The 15603-nt window shown below is 44.4% G+C and overlaps 1 protein-coding gene across 3 annotated transcripts in view; it reads left to right on the top strand.

The window, feature by feature from the left end:
* The window catches only part of ATP13A3 (ATPase 13A3), a 189784-nt gene that overhangs the window by 26511 nt on the left and 147670 nt on the right, over positions 1–15603 (top strand). For 2 of the 3 annotated variants that reach the window (XM_088444753.1, XM_088444755.1), the window contains exon 1: positions 10649–10937. The exons of the other annotated variant lie outside the window; for it this stretch is intronic. The gene's annotated coding sequence lies outside the window, so the exon portion shown is untranslated. Of the gene's footprint in view, positions 1–10648; positions 10938–15603 lie in introns of those variants that run through there. 3 annotated transcript variants of the gene reach the window in all.

Consider the following 15603-nt stretch of genomic DNA (forward strand, 5'->3'; position numbering starts at 1 on the left):
CTGGATGGGTGGAGTGAAACTTCCTGATGAGTGTAGGAGCGTGAATGTCTTGGGCATTAGTCCAGCAGCGTTCTTCCGGGCCATAGCCTCTCCAATCCAGAAGATACTGTAACTGACCCCTTCAGACACGGGAATCCAAGACTTGGGATACTTCAAACTCCACACCTCTCTCCGTTTGGACACGTGGAGGAACTGGAAGAACTTTGAGAAACTTGTTGAGAATCAATGGCTTGAGTAGGGATATGTGGAAGGAATTAGGAATTCTTTGGTAGGAAGAAAGTTGGAAATGGTAGGAAACTGGATTAATTACTTCAGTAATGGAAAAGGGTCCAATGAATCATGGGGCGAACTTCATTGATGGAACTCTAAGGCGCAAATTACGGGTGGAAAGCCAAACTTGATCCCTGATTTGCATTTGAGGCACTTTCCTTCGCTTCCTGTCTGCCTGAATTTTGTAACGTGAAGAGGTCTTTTCCAAACTCGTGCATACATAAGCCCACATTGAGGTGAACCTCTGTACATTGTCATCCACAGCCAGTATGTCAAAGACAAGCAGACTCTGGAATTCCGGGATTCGAGGGTGAAGGCCGTACACAATAAAAAATGGAGTCTGATTGGTAGAGGAATGGTAAAAAGCAATGTGCGCAAACTCAGCCCAGGAAAGAAATTCAACCCAATTATTCTGGGAAGAGGACATGAAGATTCTTAAAAAGGTTTTGAGATCCTGGTTTACTCTCTCAGTAGACCCATTACTTTGCGGGTGATAGGCCGTAGAGAAATTAAATTTCACTTGCAAAACAGAACAGAGCGCTCTCCAAAACTTTGCTACAAATTGGACAAGCTCTGAACTCCCTTAAGTACCCAGTGCAGAATCGTGATAGGTCAGAGAGAGCATGTGACACGCCAGGACTGGAGCAGATAAGTCACATGACCAGAGGCAAGATGGTGGCGCCCATACCAGAGCGGAATGGAAACAACACTAGGCCTACCCTGGCCAGAATGACACAGTTCCCGTGGAACATTTTGCACAGCCAACGCCCGCCGCCAGACACCAGCCCCTCCGCCGGAAGGACCACGCCACATCGCCCTCACAGATAATACCCGTCGTCCCCTATGCCGAGAAACCCTGGTCATGACAGTATCCCCCTCCTTACGGGTGGCTTCAGGACACTTACCAGGCTTCTCTGGATGGGCGGAGTGAAACTTCCTGATGAGTGTAGGAGCGTGTATGTCTTGGGCATTAGTCCAGCAGCGTTCTTCCGGGCCATAGCCTCTCCAATCCAGAAGATACTGTAACTGACCCCTTCAGACATGGGAATCCAAGACTTGGGATACTTCAAACTCCACACCTCTCTCCGTTTGGACACGTGGAGGAACTGGAAGAACGTTGAGAAACTCGTTGAAAATCAATGGCTTGGGTAGGGATATGTGGAAGGAATTAGGAATTCTTTGGTAGGAAGGAAGTTGGAAACGGTAGGAAACTGGATTAATTGCTTCAGTAATGGAAAAGGGTCCAATGAATCATGGGGCGAACTTCATTGATGAAACTCTAAGGCGCAAATTACGGGTGGAAAGCCAAACTTGATCCCCGATTTGCATTTGAGGCACTTTCCTTCGCTTCCTGTCTGCCTGAATTTTGTAACGTGAAGAGGTCTTCTCCAAATTCGTGCATACATAAGCCCACATTGAGGCGAACCTCTGTACAGTGTCACCCACAGCCAGTATGTCAAAGACAGGCAAACTCTGGAATTCCGGGATTCGAGGGTGAAGGCCGTACACAATAAAAAATGGAGTCTGATTGGTGGAGGAATGGAAAGAAGCGTTGTGCGCAAAGTCAGCCCAGGGAAGAAATTCAACCCAATTATTCTGGGAAGAGGACATGAAGATTCTTAAAAAGGTTTTGAGATCCTGGTTTACTCTCTCAGTAGACCCATTACTTTGCGGGTAAATTAAATTTCACTTGCAAAACAGAACAGAGCGCTCTCCAAAACTTTGCTACAAATTGGACAAGCTCTGAACTCCCTTAAGTACCCAGTGCAGAATCGCGATAGGTCAGAGAGAGCATGTGACACGCCAGGACTGGAGCAGATAAGTCACATGACCAGAGGCAAGATGGTGGCACCCATACCAGAGCGGAATGGAAACACCACCAGGCCTACCCCAGCCAGAATGGCCCACGGAACATTTTGCACAGCCAACGCCCGCCGCCAGACACCAGCCCCTCCGCCGAAAGGACCACGCCACATCGCCCTCACAGATAATACCCGTCGTCCCCTATGCCGAGAAACCCTGGCCGTGACACTATCAGACAACCAGCTGATTAGTAAATATACCCCTTGGACTGTTAAGGTGCCTTTTGGAACGAAGTTAGGTACCACTGCATGATTCTATCACTTCTGCTACATTTTAACTAAACAACTTTATGAAGGACATAGGGAAAAAAGTATCAGGCTCAAGAGTCAAAGACCCTTGTGGAAAACAGGACACAGCAAGACTGATATTTTGGCTCATTTTGCCACACCAACTACAATATTCAAACTCCCCACCTGCTGAATTGACCAATAAAACAGAAGAAGGTACACTCCACTCTTGCACCAGGTAGTTCCTCCCTGCTTCCCCCTCTCACCAATGATAATCTACCAAATAATCTTTAACCACTTGCCTCGCATGGTCGCATCAGATGTGACCACATCAGGCTGGGCTTTCTTTGACATGCAAGATAATCTTCCAGCAGCTGACAGGCTCAGCCCACCAGGCCGCCACCTCGGTTGCCGCAACAACCTCTCGTCAAACCGCCTACTACATGGCCAGGTTTCAGGAGGGGGGCAATCCTAAAAGGATCACCCACAAGCGGCTGCAGAAAGACAGACTTCTCTCCCTCAGCTACAGTCACTCCCGGGGAGCGGCTAACAGCCTGGGCTGTCTGCCCCGCCCCTTACTGGTCTCTCCTCTCAGCCAAAAGTTATGAACAAACTGAAGTATTAATGTATTATAGAATAAATAAAATGTTTATGATATATAGATATAGATATATATATATTATATATATATATATATATATATATAAAACGAAATCAAGTTTTGTTAAAAGTCATGCTATTGCTTGCAGTTTAAACAAATCTATAGAAGATCTTTTCACAAGTTACATTCGTACCAATGTTTTTAAAAATATAGGCATCACTCCACAGAAAATCCCCAGCATTAGAGGACCGCTGGCCAGTGTATGCTGCCTCCCGCAATTAGTCTTTCTCTCCTTGCTATTAGCTGGCACTCCTCACAGGCACCCCAGTGCTGCTGTATTACCACTGAGTGGTAGGTACACAGTCACTTTGATCTCCATGGACTGTTCGTAACTGTGGGGGTATACGAGTCACGGTAATTAATACCGATTCCCTAGGTCACAGACATTTACTGCAAATGTGCTGATAGATTTCAGGGCTTAATTTGCAAGGTTCTGATAGAGCGTCATGGATAACTGAATTCTCCTCTTAGTGTCTATTTGAATGCTGTCTGCATCATTCATGAGTGTAAAGGCTTGTTCAATATACAATAAAGTTTTATGGGAGTGCTCATTAAATAAATAATACACACTCTCTTTGAATGCTGTTAATATTACAGCTCTCAGTGTATTAGCACAATCTTTACTGCTTAGTACCTTATGTCCACCTCTGCTACTATCTTAGGACAATCTCTTCCTAAAACCCTGTACACACTGGACGATGTATTTGAACAATAATGACATCTTTCAATGATATATCGTTCAAATCGTCCAGTGTGTATGCACTGAGCAATGAACGATGCGCGCTCCCTGGGGTCGTTAACGATATCCCCAGTTATCTGTATAGGAAGCTCAATCTGGGGATATCATTAATGATGCCATGCTGCATGCCCCCCGGCAAGTGTGTATGCACTTACCGATGCTGGTACCCCTGCTGCTGCCGATATCGCTTGGTACACACATCGTTTAGTGTCTACCCAGCTTAAGTCTCTATTCAGCAATGTGTTTTTTACTAAAATAATGCATTTTTTAAGCATTTTCACTATTCAGCATAGGGATAATGGGGAGGATAACACAATTATCTTCTCCGTTAATACCCATCTTGCACTGTAGAGAGCAAGCCATTGCTCACTACAGTGCTTTAATGTTTTTTGCTATACAGCAAGCAAATAAATATTAAAATACTCCATAAATCTTTACTTTATTTAACACCATCTCAGAATGGCGTTATATGAAGCAAATCCTTTACTTTCACATAAACTGTAGGGAAGGGCAGAAGGACATTTCCCCATCAGTCCCTGCAGGATCTTGAACTCCAGCCCAGTCTCCTTCCCTGCAGTGTGGCCAGCAGCAATTGTATGTCCAGTGTATGTCCAGCTCCAGCCTCCCAAAAGTGACTAAATTGATGAAAACTGACTGTGTACATCAGCTTTATATTAGTCTATATTTTTGGGGCTAACCCCCGCACCCCCGGAAGAGTAGGCACTTCTCCCGTATCCCGCCCATTTCCTAGTGAAGTGGGCAGAATGGGGAGATTTTTCCCAGGCATCGGCAGTCTACAAGTAGGGTGCGGAGCCTAATGACATTTTGGCACCACCCCCTACTTATATATGTGGGATTTGCAGCATTTTACAGTGAGGGGACGGGGCCCTAATGATGCAAATAGACTGGCCCCTCCCTCCATCTCCTCTCCGGGTTTCTCCCAGAGAGGAAAATAAGAAAGTAGGCAAGTTTGATTTATATTTTTTATATTTATGTGGTTATATATATATATATATATATATATATATATATATATATATATTAGGGATGTGCAGGCTCGGATAGGTTCGAGTTTGCACGTGGAGTTCGGATTTTTCCCTCCAAAAAAACGGAACTCAGAACGAGGCAAAACGTCATCTTACATGGACGAACATCATCATTCCTGGACAAAAGACCAGGAATGATGATGTTCGTCCATGTAAGATGACGTTTTGCCTCGTTCTGAGTTCCGTTTTTTTGGAGGGAAAAATCCGAACTCCACGTGCAAACTCGAACCTATCCGAGCCTGCACATCCCTAATATATATATGTATATATAAAACCACATAAATATAAATGTATGTAGATTAATATAAAGCCTATGTACACAGAACTGTACATACTTGCCGCTGGCCACACTGTAGGGGGGGAGACTATTTGCACTGATATGAAGTGTATGACCACTAGAAGTCGGAGCATGCACATAACAAGAAAAGGAAGGTTTTGTTTTCGGACTCCTGAAAACCTGTCATTGGTAACTTCGCAGGGACAGCGTGTCAACACATCCGCTGTCCCTGCAAAGTTTAATGCTTGATAAGGGGATAAAAACATGATAACAACAAAAATGAATGTGTCATGTTGTCCAAAAGTATTTGGGACAACATCGACACTAATGCTGAATAGAGCCCCTGGCCTCTCAGCTCCACAACATCACTATGCCCATGGTGCTTTGTCTCATTCTCACTTTACTGCTCTGTGACAGCATCTCATCACCTTTGCTTCGTGTCCATTTTAACTTTTCTTTTTTTACAAGCATTGAGGTGTGGTTAATATATAATTAAGTTTTATAAGTACACTCATTAAGTACATAGTACACTATGCTGCAAAGGGGGGGGGGCTTTGAGAATGGACTTTAAAATCTTGGTTATAAGCAAGTACAAAGTAGCAGTTTGACAAAACATGTTCAAGCCACCTCTACAAATGACCTCCATCTCTACTGCCCTCAGTCCTTTCTCACTCTGCGGCCCATTTATTTAAGTATATTTGAGGTATAATCCCCGAAAACACCCGTTTTTGGGGGTTTACCTCAAATATTAAGTATACCCTTGATGTATACCTGCTGTGATCCCTCCATTACTAATGGCAGCCGCGTCCTATATAGGTTTCTAAGGCGGATGCGATGCTCCAAATTTACCAATATCCGGATTGCGATGCATTCCAGATATTGGCCCCCGCAGCTAACGCCAACTGAAGATGGCGTTAGCCACTTTAAAACACACACTGGACGTGCACTGCTAAATAATAATAATGACAATATTTAATATATAAATGACATGGCCAAATGCACATATAAAATTATTAAAAGAAACAATGATGGCAATACGCGGGCAAGTGCAAAGATGCTTTCTGGAACAATCAAATGTCCTGGCATAGATGAACATCCTGGTCCTAGTCAGGATAACCGGAGTGTAGTGTACCGCTATGTGTAGCGTCAGGTACAGTCGGATGTTCAGATGGTAGACACTGGTAAAAAGTCAGGAAGCCCTTTGACGCGTTTCGTCACGTTCATGTGACTTTCTCAAAAAGGTGTGGCTACTGACTTCAAATGCTCCTTATATACCTGGCTCCGGCTGTCAGGAATGTCTATGACAAAATTGATTGTTCCAGAAAGCCTCTTTGCACTTGCCCGCGCTAGACCACGTGGAGTCCCTGCTCACGGTTGTCTCCGGGGACGCCCGGAATTTACTGCCGTGATATACACGTCTACTTGCATGATTACTGACCCGCTGGACACGTGCCTATGTGGGGAGAGCTCTCCGGCTACTATAGCGATTGCTGTCATACAGCTTACCTCGGACGTCCTCATCTATATTTGTAACCGTGAGTTATAAGCCCATACATTGAGGCTGGTTTTCTAAGTGACCATTTTTTATTACCTTTTTTTCTTCACTGTCGGGTATCCAGAAGGTCGTATGGCTATTGTGCATTGGCACTATTGACATTTGTGTCTATTTCTTCACACAGGATACATTGTTACTATGCTATAGCTACTGTCATAGTTTTTGGCAACAAGTGGAGTTCCTATTATCATATGTTTTTTCCTCCAAGGAACTAAACTACCAGTAATTGGATAGCATTTACCTAGTGTCATGACACTCAGCCATTATTAGATACATCTGCAGATTTAGGACCATTGTTGGGGTTTATTGTATGTACATTTATTTGTATTGCCATCATTGTTTCTTTTAATAATTTTATAAGTGCATTTGGCCATGTCATTTATATATTAAATATTGTCATTATTATTATTATTATTATTTAGCAGCGCACGTCCAGTGTGTGTTTTTTGGTTGGTATCTATTATTGGAACTTTCACAGTAGGTTCCATCTGGACTTGCAGCGCTGTATTATTTTACATATATGTTTTAATATTTTTTCTAGGGGGGACTAGTTAAGCGCCGTGTTTATTTATTTTTTTCGCTAGCCACTTTAGCCTATGGGCTACACTGTGCATAATTAGCATGGATAAAAAACAAACATAAAAGGTGATGTGAAAAGTGACATCGTAGGCTGGGCCTCCTCAGGGCATCACCACTTAATACACATAGTCACTTTTCACATCACCTTTTATGTTTGTTTTTTATTCATGTAATTTTTTCACATATATTTTAACCCCTTTTTCAACACCCATTAACTACTCGCACACATCTATACTTTACACTGCACTGTCACTCTTTTTCCAATTTTTGTGTGATGCCCTGGGGGTTCCTGGGCTGGACGTTTTTTGGGGTACTCTGCGCCCCGGACATGGACCCCTTAGTGTTAGGGACTGCTAGTGACAGAAAAGCCGTGACTTGGCCTAGCAGCTTCCCATGTATTTGCAAATGCATGCAACTAATATCTCTGAATTTCTATTACCATATAGTGTTCAAATATTGTTGCTAGTACAATTCAGCATGCTGATGAACAATAGGGGGTTAACCTCCCCCCCTTTTTCTACTTGGTATGACCCCTCCCTTTCATGCACTTGAATAGTACTGCAAGATTGATTGAGCAGCTGTCATTTTTTGTTTGTTGTCATGAGATGCATTAATGAGCCAGCATTAGCAGGGCATGCTGGTTCTAGTAGTGCTAGTTGGAGTTCCCAGGGGTGACTCCCAGGTAAGCTGGCTCTCAATTTGGATGTATTTATGTATGTGCCTTTATCATGAGGCCTTACATTTGACAAAATATATATGTGCCTTAATCATGAGGCCTTATAATTGGTATGTATTACATTTGCGGTGTGTTTGGGCGTAGGGCCCCCGAGGCTACTCTGGCTGGGCCTCCTCAGGGCATCACCACTTAATACACAAAGTCACTTTTCACATCACCTTTTATGTTTGTTTTTTATTTGTGTAAGTTTTTCACATATATTTTAACCCCTTTTTCAACACTTATTAACAGTATGCAGTCGGGAAGCCGGCGGACCTAATCCCGACAGCCGGCTTCCCAACTGCTTTATTCCAGCGAGGATTAAATGACAGGCGTCTAAATCTAGACACCTGTCATTTTACCGACACCGGGAGACCAGCGTCCGGCATCCCGATCGAAGTGATGTCGGGCGCCGAGCGCGGGGGGGGGAGGGTTAGGTTTAGGGCTCCCGGGGAGACCTAGGGTTAGGCACCCCCCCGGGAGGTTAGGGTTAGGCTAGGGGGAGGGAGGGTTAGGCACCCCCGGGGGGAACTTAGGCACCCCTCGGGGGACTTAGGTTTAGGCGGCGGGGAAGGGGGGGTTAGGTTTAGGCACTTAGAAAGGAGGGTTAGGGGAGGGAATTAGGTTAGTGAATTCTTACCTTAGGGACGACCGGGATTTTCACCCATGTCGGGCAGCTGCTGTCGGGATTCCAACTGTCCGGCGGTAAATCATACCGATTCCCTTATTAACTACTCGCACACATCTATACTTTACACTGCACTGTCACTCTTTTTCCATTTTTCTCAGTCCCTCATTACCCTTTTTGTTACCCTTTCAGTCCATCATCATCATCCTATTTGTTGCCCTTTCAGTTCCTAATCATCCTCTCCATTGCCCTCTTAGTTTCTCATCACCCACTCAGTCCCCTTTTCATCCTCTTTGTTACTCTCTAAATTGCCTTTAATCCCTCATCATCCTCCTCTCTGCCCTCAATCCCTCATCATCCTTTCTGTTGCCCTCTCAGTCCCTCAACAACCACTCTGTTGCCCTCTCAGTTTTCATCACTTCTCTTCTCAGTCCTTCATCATCCTCTTTGTTGCCCTCAGTTCTTCATCACCTCTCAGTCCAACTTGCTCTCTGTTGCCCTCTTAGTCCCTCATCAACTTCTCTGTTGCCCTATTAGTCCTTCATCACCTCTCAGACCCAGTGACGTGCGGTGAGGTAAGTGGCTGGAGAGGCACTGACTATTTTCGGAGCCCGATTTACAGATACATATATGAACCCGAGGGTTCATGTGGGCATTATACAAAGGAACAGCAGAATATAGTGCCGGAAATTTGGTGTGTTTTGTTCAGGGTTGTATTTATTACTCACTGACACATTTTAAAAGATCTACAGGTGCAGATAACTATTTCACTAGTAATTATGTGAGACCTTCAAAACATGCACTGTTTGGGAACCTGAGGACCGAGTTTGAGAACCTGTGCTCTAGAGTATACCTAAGTATAACAGGAAAGGCTCTGCCCCATCTGACCGCACATCACTGCTCAGACCTTCATCATCCTCTCTGTTGCTCTATTAGTCCTTCTTCAACCTCTCAGTTGCCCTCTTTAGCTGGGTACACACCTATACAATCATCGGGCCGTTCATATTGAGAGAACGGCCATTGGATTGTATAGGTGTGTACACTGTCCCAATGCAGTAGCGTTAGCCGATAAATGGCTTTTAACGCTCCTGCAACAGTCGGGATCGGGAGGTCGCATCTTATGGACTAATATTTATCGGTTCGACCTCCCAATCCCATAGAAGCCCGTACACACTGTGCTATGTCTGCACAGTGTTTACGTGGCTGACAGGGGGTCACACTGAGGAAAGACTGCACGGCTGATTGGGACAGTTTTACCTGATCAGCCTGCAATCAGAAAAGTGTGTACCCAGCTTTAAGCTCCGTACACACAGAGCAATGCCTCCGATCAGACAACAATCAGATGATCATTGTCTGATCGTCCTGCAGGTTTGATATTGAACACTCAGCACATGCACCAAACCCCCAACGACTATAGCAACGGGTCCCTATAGTAACCAGGCCAACCTGGACAATATCGAACAGGTTGGCATGCATGCACGGGCGATGGTAGATATCGACCATCCGTACCCGCGCATCGACCATCGTTTGAAGGGGCCAAAAACTGTACGAATTTAACGATATCGATATTGTTATTGTACAAATTGACCAGTAATATCTGACCATGTGTATGCACCATAAGTCCTTCATCACCCCTCAGTGCTCCATCATCCTCTGTTGCCCTCTCAGTGCCTCATCATCCTTTCTGTTGCTAGCCTCATTTATCAACGAGTTTATCGCTCAAAACTAGTGATAAATATCACTTTTTATGATAAATGGTGCTCAGCCAATCAGCTCCCAACTGTCTGATCTCGTCACAAAATCTTGTGCCACTTCAGATGCCCTCAGTTCTGCATTACATCTGCTGCTCTGTTATTAGTTTCTCACAACCACCACCCTAATTGCATTGTCGCTTCCTCTCTCTGTGGCAGCACCTCATCCCTTGTCCTCTCTGTCTTTCTTTCCCGGACCCCAGCCCAGTGCAGACTGCTCTCTCTCACGAAGGCTGCAGTTACTGCTGTCACCAGTCCCCACCTCAGTCCCTGGCTGTCCTCCACCTCTCTCACACACACGCCTCAGCTCTCCTGTCCCCTCCCCGTGTGCAGCAGCAGCATGTTACACTCCTCCTCCCTATGAGCACGCTCGTCTCCTCCATCCCTCTCTATGGTGTCTCGTCGTCCTCCTCCTCCTCCAGACTTCGCTGTTGCTCTCCCGCCTGTCGTCTCTGTGCTGTCACCTCTTGTCACTGTCTGTCAGTCTCAGGCTCCGGGCCTTGCACCCAACATGGGTCTCAGGTGATAAACCGGGAGGGCCGCCGGATTTAGCGGGCGGGGAGCAGAGCTACCGGAGAGCGTGGATTCCCGGGCCTGACCGCCCGCACCGGGGGCCTGAACGCCGGGTAAGTCCCAATATCTAAATAATGTGTATTATTAATAAATATATATATATATATATATATATATATAGTAATGATGGGTATATAATGACATATACACACGCTCATATAATGCTATTTCTGTGTATGTTCTGCTGCTATATTCATTTGCTACAGAGATTGCTGCATGTGAGTGTGTAGCCTGTAAATGACTATATGTACGATTATCATATCTATTTCTATTGCACCTTCATTGTTAGTATTTCCATGTGCAAATGGCATTTCTCTGCCACTCATGTTTATGTATGTCACTGTACGTGCTGTGTAAGTAGCTACTTTTAGTCCGGGTGCACAGACATGTGAGTTACATGTATCTCCTGTTATCACTGTGCCTACATCTTGTATCTCCTCTTCCGCTTTGGTACATGACATGTCTGCTGTCCTGCACTGCTATGCTCAGTCACCGGCTGTACTGTCACACACAGCAGCAACACTCTGTCAGCTCCACGTGGTGTGTAATCTTTGCCCAACACTCGCACATTGTCTCACACACATACATTGTCACTCACACTGTCCTATACACAATCATGGTCACACACACCACTGGGCTATGCAGTGCTCCCCTTCATCCTCACCCGGTCATCAGTTTGGTGTTTTTATCATCCTAATGCCCAGGGCTGTGGAATTTGTCCTACATAGTTCCCTGTATATGTCATATATAGGTGTGCTTTATATTGTCCCTTTATCTCTTCCTTGAGGAATGCTCTGATTTGCTTTATTACTTTGGAATATCTGTAAACTCTGTAAAATGTCATAAAAGGTTAATTAATACGCATGAGATAATCTCTGGAAATATTCCTTATCGCTCTCATTTTCTTATTGCATTCTGTACCATAACATAAGACATTTTCTATGTAAGATTATGTAATGCTAAGACTTTTGCTTTATGAATTGCAATTTGTGGTTTATGTTGGAACATTGTCTCTATACCAACACTTCTAAACCTTTTGCTGATCTGGACCTCTATATGGATCCAAAAGCACTCTGCTGTCTGCTTATCTATTCACTTTATATCTGGGATGGATGCATTTCTATGGGGGTGATTCAATTAAGCACGAGGTGAATAATGCCAGAAGTTGGTCCCGGAGCTATTCAATTCACCACACTGTTTAGTCCGACTATAAGAACTTAAGTCGTAGAATGTCTGGTCTCGCGACTTAACCTGGGTGTTTAGTCATGAGAACAGGCATTCTCCGACTAAAGTGCCGGCCGCGAGTGCCAGGAGGGTGCGAGAAGAAATCCTTTAGTCAGGTTCACAGCGCATTGAATAGCTCTGGGAACTTCTTGAATTTCCCTTAGGTTAGTGATCAACTAAGTTACAAGAGTTGGTGATTAAAGGTGCCTAGAGATTCTGATAGTAATATTCACTGGTATATTTATTTCATGTTTTTTTAACATCTGCTACATTCTGCATTCTGACTAGTAAAATGTATATATTCCTTCCCTCACTTGTACCATCATCTCCTCCCTATTGTCCTCAGCGGCACTGAACCTCTGGGTTCAGCCTGATTTTTTGTGTATTATGACTGCATATGTTCTGCAGTGTTTTATACTGTAAGGGGGCGAATCAATTCAACACAATATAAATAACACCGGGCAAAGGTTTCCAGAGCTATTAAATTGTTCCTATCGTGCATTCGGCAGCATGGCATCGTTAACGATATCCCCAGATTAATCTGCATGTACAGCCGACTGGGATATCGTTAACGACACCCGGGATTGCGCATCGTTGATTATTCAGTGCATACGCACTGGACGATATGAACGATAACATTATCGTTCATAATAATCGTCTAGTGTGTATGCCCCTTAAGGCTTTTGTACTCTTTTCTTGTTTGGTTTGCAGTCTCTGGTTATGTACTATGCAAGGCACTGTGGATAGCTTGTGGCGTCATATAAAATGTGTATATATATATATATATATACCTTTATTTATGTGGCACCATAGAAATATATGGAGCATATATATGTTTGCCATATCATCCCTATTTTGGGGGCACACAATTTACACAGGTTCTGTGGCTGGCTGACTTCAAGTCTCTATTTGACCTGGCTTAAATCAGCCACATAACCTGTGTAATCACGTCTCATTTGATGCTCTCTACAGCATAAAGCAACGGCACCCTAAATCACCACAATTTTGCCCCTAAATTGGTTATTGAAGTTCAATACTCCAAAGGGGTGCTTATTAAAATTCAGAATATTGGGACTACTCTATGCATGACTGCTGTGCGCTCTGCATTGCTGGCATCACATTAATTGTATCAACCTCATAGGGCTAGTAATTGTAGGGTTTCAGTAAGTCTATGGTTGGAATTCAATTGGGGAATAGGTGCTTCTCTATTTTGCATCACTCTGTGACTGTCTAAAGCAGGCTTAGCCAACATGTGGCTCTCCAGATGTTGTAAAACTACAAGCCTCAGCATACGCTCCCTCCTATCAGCTGGTAAAGCATGCTGGGACAGCTGGTGAGCCACAGGTTGGACAGGTTCATGTCTTCTGATGCTGGGCATACACTGCCAGATAAAGTGCCTGTCAGACCAATTGACTTTATCTGGCAGCCTGTCACACTGCAGATATCACGGGCATACACAGTGAGATATTGCAGAGTTTATTGGCCCCGATATCTGCGCTCCTCCCCTGGGAAAGAGACATTTCCCTGTTCCTTCCCTGTGAAGCAACAGGGCAAATGTCTGCCATTTCGCCATGGCTGGGAATCGCCCGATGCAGCCGACTTTTAACTTACAGATTATCGCTTCGGACAGACATGCTGGACAATCCGGCATGACCGACCGATTGATATTTTAGCATCGGTCGGTTGCACACACAGTACAATTATCGGGGTGATCCGCTGATATCGGCCTGATAATTGTATAGTGTATGCCCAGCATAAGTAAAACATACTCTGTATAGTTTACTGGATTTAAGCCTCATGGTGTGTGCTGCCAGAGCAACTTGAAATGTTTTGCTATTTTAGCTTATTGCCCTTTCAACATCACTTTATTATTGCCTAATAGTTCTGGGATTTCTCCATTGCTGATTGTGATAGAAGGGACAAAACATACTTTTCAAAGTTGCAGTGAAAAGTAAAAAAAAAAAATATTCTTATTTGTCCTTTCCGAACATTGGTGTTGTGTAATAGGGCTTTAGTTATTAATTAATAAGGGACAATGGGCCTGATTCAGAGCCGGACACAAGTGGCTGCTCGTTCGCTCCGAGCGATGTTTGCCCAACTGCGCATGCGTAGGGATCGTAATACGCATGCGCGAACCAGTCAGTGCGGCCTAAAATCGTGTGCTCGCAAAATAGCGAATGCCTGCTATTTTGAGTGACAGAATGAGGCCTATGTGGGTGGTAACAGGGGAAGGTGTTTGAAAACGGTGAGTGGAGATCCGATCGCAGGCGTGCTTAAAGGTCAAAACGGGCGTTTTATGGGTGTGTATAATTAAAACATCAGCATCATTGACCACGTCACTGGTTTTTTTTTTAGCCAGAACTGCTCGCAAAATTGTGGTAGCAAAAACCAACCACAAGAATAGCGAGCAGCTCATACCCTGGTCGATGTACTCGATTAATCTAATAAATAGCGGACATGACGTAGTATGCGAGCGGCCAGGGGGCGTAGTTTCCAAAAAACGACCGCAAGTTTTGTTCGCTCGTTCAGACCTAGAGGCGTGAACAGACCGCAAACAGCGAACGGTTCATTTGAATAGCCACCCCTATTTTCGGGACGAGCGAGCGCTAATTGCGTCCGGCTCTGAATCAGGCCCAATGTTGCTCACTTTTTACTTTTGCTGGGCATACACTATACAATTATTAGCCTATTGCTACTCATGATAGGGTGATCATAATGCTACATTGCATACAGTGTAACACAATAGACAAAAACTGGGCATCCACTATACAATTATCTGTCAGACATCTGTCCAATCTGGCTGGTTGTAATGAAAACCTGGTAATATATGGTAGCAAATGACAGTCAATCATTTGGTCTTAAACACTGGAAAACGGACAAAAAAAACTATTGTTCAAATTCGTGTGTTTTAACCAATTTGTCTGACCAACCATTTTTGTCTGTTTTCCAGTGTTTGTGAGCAAATTATGTATATCATTTGCCCCCATACATTACCAGATTTTAATTCCAACCAGACAGATATTTGACAGATAATTGTATAGCGTATGCCCAGCATTAGAAATGCTTTTCAACCAATTAGTAGGGCATTACTGACTTTGGCCCTCATTCAGAGCCACTCGCTAGCGGCAGTACGCTCGTTCCGAGCGATGTTCGCACATCTGCACATGCGTACGGTTTTTAGTACGCATGCGCGAACCAGTCAGTGCGGCCGAAAATCGTTGGTACGCAATATAGCGAGGGCCTGCTATTTTGAGTGACAGAATGAGGCGTATGTGGGTGGTAACAGGGGAAGGTGCTTGAAAACCGGGGAGTGGAATTCGAACGCAGGCGTGCTTAAAGGTCAAAACGGGCGTTTTAAGGGAGTGCATAATTAATACAGCAGCGTCATTGACCACGTCACTTGTTTTTTTTAACTCAGAACTGCTCGCAAAATAGCGGTTGAAAACACCAACCACAAGAATAGCGAGCAGTTCATACGCTGGTTGATGTACTCGA

The sequence above is a fragment of the Taudactylus pleione genome, unplaced genomic scaffold (genome assembly GCF_031769625.1).
Source record: "Taudactylus pleione unplaced genomic scaffold, aTauple2 ptg000372l, whole genome shotgun sequence".
In the NCBI taxonomy this organism is placed as follows: Eukaryota; Metazoa; Chordata; class Amphibia; order Anura; family Myobatrachidae; genus Taudactylus; species Taudactylus pleione.